At 53.5% G+C, this 8,728-nt stretch overlaps 1 protein-coding gene across 2 annotated transcripts in view; it reads left to right on the top strand.

Moving 5' to 3' along the window:
• The first annotated feature begins 569 nt into the window (after positions 1-569).
• FXYD6 (FXYD domain containing ion transport regulator 6) overlaps positions 570-8,728 on the top strand; it is a 32,469-nt gene continuing 24,310 nt past the window's right edge. Inside the window, exons 1-2 of one of the 2 annotated variants that reach the window (XM_063094041.1) lie at positions 617-654; positions 8,356-8,432. The gene's annotated coding sequence lies outside the window, so the exon portion shown is untranslated. Of the gene's footprint in view, positions 655-8,355; positions 8,433-8,728 lie in introns of both variants that reach the window. The other variant, XM_063094040.1, reaches the window with a different exon arrangement.

The following is an 8,728-nucleotide window of genomic DNA, read 5'->3' as shown; positions in this document are numbered from 1 at the left end:
TGGCAGCAGCAGATTTGGGGGGGCTGGAGAATCTGTGGTTCAGGTGAGGGTGGGGCCCCTAGAACCCCACGTGGCTCTAGCTGAAAATGACAACCACGCCCAAGCTGGCTCCTGTGCTTAGACACAGCCATTCATGCTTTGGATGCCGATTCCCCCTAATTGCCAAGGCTCCCAATTAACGTGGGTTGCTGTGTCTGGTGCTGGGTTATTTTCTCTCGTTTTTCCGTTCCCTTGAGTTTACTCTTTCAGAGAGACACTAGCTCTGTCGTTGTGTTTGTCTCGCTCCCTTCCCACCCTCGCTAGAGGAAAACCAAAAAGCAACAGCTGATGGCAAATCCGCTCTGGCGCCTGCACACCTCCTCGGGGCGACAGGCTCCTGTTGCTTCTCCGAGCCCGACCGGCCTATGCAAATATCTCTCCCTCGCCCGCCCCAGAGGAGCGGCGACCGAGGCGGGGTCCCGGGAGCCCCGCGCGGAGCGAGCCCCCGCCCCCCCGCAGGACGCGCCTCCCGCCCGCCCGCCCGACTCCGGCGACGAGGGAGGCGGGAAAGCAGCGCAGGCCTCGCCCACCGCCCTGCCCCCAGCCCCGCCACTCCCTGCTCCTCGGCGCTCGGCACGTCCTCCTGGGATCGTCTCGGAGGGGACCGCTGTGCAGGTGAGCGGCTGGGGAGGTGGGCAAGCTTGGCTCCTGCCTCCACGAGGGAAGAGGCTCGGGTGGGGACCGATCCCCGGAGCGCGGGCAGTGGCGGGTTTGTTGGTCTCAGTGGGTGTGCGCGGTCCTCCCCGGGCAGCGGCGCCTCGTCCCCGTCTGGGCAGCGGGAAACGGGTTTGGGGATGTAAACAAGGAGGTGGGCGTCGGAAGAGAGAGGGGCCTCTCAGGGGAGGCAGGCGGTGGCGGTGGGGTGACGCCGGTGGCCGGCAGTGCTCTCGTTGCTGCTTGGAGCTTGGGGCTAGGGTTTTCAGGAGTAGGGGAAAGGCTGCTCCCACCCTTTCTCCAGGGGGTTTCCCTTTGTTACTTGGAAGCTGTGGACACTTGCGTGAGCGTGGGGATGTGGGGACGACGGAGTGTGGCTGGATGTGAGTGTGTGTGGACACAGGAGCAATACAAAATGGAACTTGCCGGTTTGGGGCTTGGGGGGTGGGGATGGAGGGTGGGGATGGCCAGTGGGCAACAGGATGGGGGCGCAGGTGAAGAAGGGGCCGGGGTTCTGGCGCGCTGGGATTCATGAGAATGTGTGCATCACTTTTTTCTCCTTATCTGTCCGGTCCTGTTTTCTCTCAGGGGGCCTGTGATCCCCATTCCTTCCTTCCCCAGCGGGGCTGGCCCTGGCAGAGCCTCCCCCATTGTGTCTCCTGGGCTTCCGTGGAGAGTTGGACGAGCAGCCTGGGTTTCCCGGCGCTTGCTTCCAGCCCTTACAAGTGGTGGCTGGTAGAGGAAGCACCGGAGGGTAGGAGCAGGGAGCTGCCTCGCTGGAGACAGGGCCTGCCCAGGCCGACCTCCACACTCCGGGGGCCGGGGCTGTGGCTGCTGGAGGCTGTTCCCCACCAAGGTGGCCTCTGTCTCCACTTCCTTTGTCCCCTCAGCTTCATCCTCTCTGGCTGGGCCAGGATTTCCAGGTTTGGAGATGGATCAGTGGGCACCCCAGGCCCTCTATGGAAGGACCTTCACTCTGGGGGCCCAGCCACCGTCATGTTGTGTATGTGTATATCTGTTTCTGCAACTTGGCCTTTTGCACGTGACCTGCCTGGTCGTTGCCATGGAAACTCCTTCAATTCTGAGCCTCCCTCCTTTTCCTGACTATTCCTCACCTCCATATCTTCTCCCCTCCCCCCAATATGGTTGCCTAGATACTGGTTATCCGTGGCTTCTCTGGATCAGAGACCCTGGATATCTGGCTCCCTCTCCAAACTGACACAGCCTTTTTACCCATCCCACCCCCTTACACACAGCACACATCACAAACACCACAAACACACTACAAACACACCCTCACACACACACTCCACACATCCTACTGGCCACACATTCCGTGAATACACCCTCATACACACACCACACATACACATATATAACACCACACGTATACCACATACACACCAAACAAAATGCTGCTCTTACACCCTATCCTCAGACTGTGCGTGCTCACACACACACCCCAACAATAACACATACCATTGCTCCCCCCAACACACACACACTCACACACACACACACACACACACACACACACACACACACACACACACACACACACACACACACACACACACACACACTGAACTAAGTAGGTCTCAGGCTGGGCTGAGGCAAGGAAGAGAGAAGGGTTTCCTCCCTTATAGCTGTCTCCCTAGGGGTGTGGAGGGGAAGGTGTGAAGGCCCAGGAAGTCCAGAAGGAAAACCCTAACATTTCCCTGGGAACCCTGCTGAAGGGGGAGAAGGCACTTCCAGATTCCCTCAGAAGAGAAGCCCCTCTCGGGGTGCTAGACTCAAGAGGCTGAGCGTGGACCAGAATTTAAATCTCACCACTGCTGTGGTCTCCCTTCTCTGACCCCGAGAAAGCCTGAGGCTCCAGGAGTCTTCTTGACTAGTGGAGGATCAGGCAGGCTCTGGGGCCATCCAGAGGCTCTGAGCCCCAACAAAGGAGGGATGGAAAGGCTGGTACTGTGCCAGGAGAGCAGGGAGGGCAGGGAGGGCAGGAAGAGGATGCAGGGAGGGGAGGGAAGGAGAGGAGACACGTGAGCTAAGAAAGTAGAGTTAGGGCCGTCTCCCCCTGTCTGGGGTTCAGTCCACCCTCTCTCCTCCTGGACTCCTTTTCCTGCTTCCTGCTTGGCTCCTCACCCACATTTGTGCATCTAGGGGAGGAAGCAGGTTCACAAAGGGCTCCTGGATTGCCAGGGCTCTTCCAAGACCTGTGGTTTCTATGGTTGCCAGATGGTAGATGACCGAGGGAAGTGTTTCCTTCCTGGCTTCCATTTGATGTTGGACTACTGTGGACCTGTTTCATTCAGTCATTCAAAGAATTGTTTTAAGTATGTATTTGCTGGGCATCTGACTATGAGGAGGGAGACACAGCCTCTGACCTCAGAATCCTGGATATCTCTGAGCTAGAGGAGACCTTGAGGGAGCGTCCAGTCAGGACATAGGTGGGGAAACTGAGGCTCAGCAGTCGTATGGCCAGTAGTAGCTGAAGGCCTTAGACTCCTCAGCCAGGATTTTGGGCCCCACACTGCCTGTCCTGCATCTCTTGCCTTCTTTTCTCTGTTACCATCAATCCTCTGGAGACTGGGATGCCCCTTCCAAAGTGAGGGTCCCCCAGTGGGCAGGGGTGATGAGGAGCCTTGGAATTGAGGCTGGAGGGTGTTGTGAGGGGAGATGGATCAGTTTCCTAGACCCTGGAAACTCCCCTACAGCCTTAGGGAGTCCCCCCACCTAGATCCCTCCGTAAATCAGAGCACACCCTGCCCCCGCCCTCCAGCCCTTTTGGACTTAGTCAGCCGCCATCTGAATGGCAGATTATGCCAGGCAGCCCCCAGGATGCACTGTCTAAGAAATCACCCACCAGCTTCTGCCCAAACGCCCTGGAGGAAGCAAACCAGTCGCAAGAGGCACAGACCCAAAGAGGCAGAAAGCCTGGAACAGAAAGGCCAGGTCCCAGCCCCAGCTCTGCCCTTGAACTGGCATGCTTCCCAAAGGCAAATGTGTTCATTCCATAGATATTCTTTTGGATGCAAACTGGGCTTCTGGTGAAATCCAGAAATGCTTAGACTCCTCTTAAGCAACTGAAAGGCTCCAAGATTTTAAACCTCTGTTTCCACATCTGTCAGTTGGGAGGATTTAGATTCCTGATTTCTAAGACATGTCTTTGTCTAAATTTGTGTGGATTATACAATCTTGAAAGCAATCCCTTTTCTTTCCAGACACCAAATCGTACTCCTTATTTCACAATATGAGGTTGTAACTGAGCTGAGCAGGAAAGGGCCTGGTCTCTGGTTACTCCCGAGAAAGTCTCCCCTTTCACCCAGTGTGGCAGGAGGTGCCCAGGAGGCTGAGACTGGATTTTCTTCCCCTTCTGGGCACTGTGGTCTACCCAGTCTGTTCTGCCAGGATGCACACTGGGGCCGGGTGAAGTTTTTAAAGGGGTGTCTTCTGGAAAGGATGAGATCTAGGGCCATCATTTAGTGGGTCTGTAAAATCCTCTGGAGGGAGAACCTTTGGCCAGCTGGAGAGTCTGTGACAAGGGGTGCCAGTCAGGGACATGCTGTGCTGGCTCTCTGTCCCTGACGAGAGGCAGGACATCTTTGGCCAGGACAAAAGCTTGGAAATCTGGCAGCATCTTCTATGTGTCTTTTCTGCTCTGGAATGGAGGGGGAGAGAGGGAGGTCCTGATCTGGGAAAGTATGAAGCCAGCTTGGAGGCCACACAGAAACACGTTCCTTTCAAAGATGTGCAAGGGAGCAGGGGGCCCAGGAAGGAGGCGTGGGAATGTGGCTGCCCTGACTCAGAATATCTGACTTGGACAGAGAGGATGAGGAAATCTAGTTGGAATGACAGTGACCCCCATGCAGCTGGAGGGCAAAACCAGGCCTGGGTTGAGAGACCAAATGCCAAGCTCTCAAATTCGTTCATCCTTTTAACAAATGTTCACTGATTCCCTCTGATATGTCTGGCAGGCCCCATGGACTTCTAGGTCCCAGCAGAGCTGTGAACTGATGGTTCCTCTTTCACGGGAGTTCTCCTCCCCAGGTAGATGGGTTGATTGGTCCTGTCCCTTCCTCTCCGCCACTGCCCACCTCCCCCCGCCTCCCACGAGAAGGTGCTGCTACCTCTTCCTCCGCCCCCACGCGTGTGTGCACTCGCACCTGCACACAGTTCCCTTCCTCACACATACATAATCTTCCACACCTGACTTGTGGGCAGGTGCTCACACATTTCTACACACCCTCTCACCTCACCCGGCTGCAGACTGTCACCCAGACCATTGTGATGGCCCCTTACCTTCCATTCGCTCATCCCGATCCATTTTGCCTGCTGATCCTATGGCTCAAGTCCAATGATGTCACTTCTCTGCTCAACCCCCCCCCCCCCATGGCTCCCAACTGCTTATTAGTAAGGACAGGTACCTGGCACTGGCACTCAGGGTTCTCTGCAATCTGACTGCGGCTGCCTCTGGATGGACATCTGAAGCCTTGCATTTTCCTCCCTCTGCCTGAGCTCAGGCCTCGTGGGAATGTGCTTTCTCGCTCCAGCCTGTTGAGTAGGGGGTGGTGGCCTTTGGAGATGCACAAACTTGGCTTCTATGCTTGATTCTGATGCTTTCTTAGTTTTCTTAACTTTTCTAAGCCTCGGTTTCCTTATCTATCAGATGAGCGTGAGTACTGAGTGAGGTAAGCTATGTGAAGTGCTAAGCATGGTGCCTAGCATATGTTAACACTCAGTAGATATCAGCTGCTGTAAAAATAATGATGATGATAGCAATGACACATTAGTATTATGAGAATGACATTATTATTGTTGTCATAGCTTCCTTCGAGGCTCCTCCCAAGTGTTCATTCAAGTAGCTCTTCCTAATTCCCAATACACAGACATGTGAATGCCCTGTGGATTCTTCCTTTAGAGTACGCAGTGCATTCTAGCTCCTTAGATTCATGCCTCCTCCCCTCCTCCCCTTTCCCTCTCAGAGGCAGGTCCGTTCCCCACACAGTGCCAGGCATGGTGTCAGACACACGGAGAAAGTCCAGTGTGCACATGAGAATTGAACATGTATGTGGGAAAGAGTTCTTACCCACTAGGAGGTGTGCAAGCCCACTTGCCCAACAGGGCTATCTCTCTTGCCCGTTGCTCATACCCTGGTGCACACATGCTTCTAAGGCGCACATTCCTTTACTCCTGTGCATCATTTCAGTCTGCTCAGTTCCTTTGGTGGAGACTAAAAACTGAGAATTTGACCTGACCTGAGGTCTGGGAGATGCTTAAGGGCTGAAGTCAATGGAGGGAAGCTGATTCATCATAGCATTTTAGTAGTTATGATTTAACAGAGACCCAGAGAGCAGAAATGGGGAGGCGGGAGGGGTTACTGCTAACGTTTTAAATGCCTTAAAAATCCCATGCAGATCTTCAGGTTGTTCTGACCTTAGATTGGATTTTGACTGAAAGGGACAATGATGCTGAAGCATCTATTTATTTACACGTCAGCATTTATTGAGCAGTTGCTGTGCTCAGTGCTGGGCATCCAGAGATGTCCAGGTTGTGCCTCTGCTCCCAAAGAGCTTAGAGTCCGATGCGGATGCACACACACTAGTGGTGATAGTGCATGGGAAGAAGTGTGGGCTTGGCTCTGGGAATCGGGGGAAAGAGGGTACCTGGAAAGGAGGGGATGATGTGTTCCTGAAACAAACAGGGTCAAGTAAACACCTCCTCCCCGACCCAGAGGCAGGGCAAATTTCCAGGTGCACAGGCCCATGGGTCAGGTTCATCCTCCTGCCACTCCCGCCCCCAGGGAGACACGTGAATATGTGCAAAATGCACGTAGGCTGAAATGCACAGGCCAGAGCTGTGCTTTCAAAGAGGTGGGCTGTTGAGTAGAGAGGGAAGGGGGCCTGCTAGCCCACCTGGTACTGTGGTCTGGCTGTGGCAGGGTGATGTGGGCTGGCCCCTGGGCCCCTGGTGCTGGCAGCTACTCTGGGCTTCTGTTTCTGCTGCTGCGACTGCCCTTCTGGCCTCTCTCGAATGGGCCTTTGTCAGCAAGTATGGGGGAGGTGAGCCTATGCAGGGGCCCCGGCCTGGCTTCTGTGCAGTACTGCCCACCAGCCAGACTGTCTGGAACCACAGCAAGATCCTCTTGGTGAAGGAAACTTGTCCTGTGCTGGCATGTGGAAGGTACTGCTCCTTGACTCTCTGAGCTGCTCATGTCATTGGCCTGTGCTTAAGGTGGCCGCCCAATACTGCTCTGGGCACCTGCTTCTGAGGGTTGTTATGAGAAGTCTGTGGGGTAATGACTGGGATGGCAAAGACTGTCACAGTCGGCAGTGACAGTGAGGTGACCACAAAGTAACATGCCCCATCTGGTGGGCCAGCCTGAGGTCTTTCCAGGGAGACTTCTAGAAATCAGGTCTGGGTTTGTGATTTGTGAATTCTGTTTATTTCTCTAAGGAAGAGGCCTTATTTCTCTTCATAGGCAGTTCTTTCCTTCCTCTTTTTTTTTTTCCCTCTGACCAAGTTTTTCTTCCTCAGAAATAACTCCATGTTAATGATAAAGGTGACTCCAAGTTAAAATAACAAGTGCCCTCCTGTATAATGAAGGAGTTTGGCCTCTCCAGCTCCACGCTGTACAGCCAGGCTGGGTGGGGTCTGGGCTCTAGAGAAACACCTCTGAATCTAAGGGACGTGAGGACCCAGCCTCCAGCCCCCAGTGCGGGTGTCCCTCCTCCATGAATTGGGTGGGAGTTACATACAATCCCAGCCACTGGGCTACACAGGGAGGCCCTGCCAGGCCTGAAGGCCCCATGACAGGAGAGGGAAAGGGTCACCCAGGAGCTGTCAGCAGCGATGCCTGTGGGTTGAGGTGCCCTGCGCTGCTCCTGGGCTGTTGGCTGTGTTCCAGTATCCACAGCCACCATGAGCCGCAGGCCAGTGGAATGTCACCACCCTCCACTCTCTCCTTCCCGTTCCCAGGCTTGAGTCCTGTGTCCTCATCACCTCTCTCTGGAACTTTGTAAGGGGCCAGTCATTTAAAGAGAGACTATTAAACAGAATAATTGACATTTAATTGTTTATTTGATGGGCATTTAAAATGCAGAACAGGTTGCATTTTCCTCTGGAGGCCACAGATCCATCAGTGGCCTCTGGTCCAACCCAAAGCACTTGTTTTAAAAGGCAGCTTTAAAAGCCTTGGCTGGCTCTTGGCTCTGTGGTTCTGAACCAGAGAAGCCCAGCTGCTATCAGAGAAGCTTTAAACACCATGACCAGGAGCACCGTGCTCCACACTGCTGGCCAGGAAGGCGAGCAGATGCAGGAGTGAAGGGATGGGGTTGGGGGACTGTTTTTGTTTCTAACTGAATTTTAAAATTTTTGTTATTTTTCTATGAACAGATTTTATTTTTTTAGAACAGGTTTAGATTTACAGAAAATTTAAACAGATTATACAGAGAGCTCCAGTATTCTCCCCCTGCACACAGTTTCTGCTCTTATTAAGAGCTTATATTAGTGTGGTACAATTAGCGAACCAATATTGATATATTATTATTAACTAAAATTGACACTTTATTCACATTTCCTTAGTTTTTCCCTAATGTCCCTCAGCTGCTCTAGGATCCCATCTGGAATACCCCATCACATTTAGTCATCTCATCTCTTTAGGTTCGTTTTGGCTGTGACAGTTTCTCGGACTAGCCTTGTTCTGGAGGACTGTGCCAGTTCTGAGGAGTACTGGTCAGGTATGTTGTAGGATGCCCCTTTGTTGGGGTCTGATGTTTTCCTCATGATTAGGCTGGCGTGATGGCTTTTGGAGAGGAAGATCACAAGGGAAAGTGCCATTCATCACCTCATATCAAGGCACTCACACTCAGCATGATGTATCACTGCTGACACTGACAGGACTGGGTTGTCAGTCTCTCTCACGCCCCCATGCAGCACAGTTGCAGGGCCTGTGATTGGAGCTGTGCTCTCCCACTCCCAAGAAAAACTGTCAGCCAGCATTCTCCGGCCATCCTTACTATCCCAGGTCCTGCAA

This window comes from Cynocephalus volans, chromosome 4 (assembly GCF_027409185.1).
Source record: "Cynocephalus volans isolate mCynVol1 chromosome 4, mCynVol1.pri, whole genome shotgun sequence".
In the NCBI taxonomy this organism is placed as follows: domain Eukaryota; kingdom Metazoa; phylum Chordata; class Mammalia; order Dermoptera; family Cynocephalidae; genus Cynocephalus; species Cynocephalus volans.
This window is presented reverse-complemented; position numbering and strand designations above follow the sequence as displayed.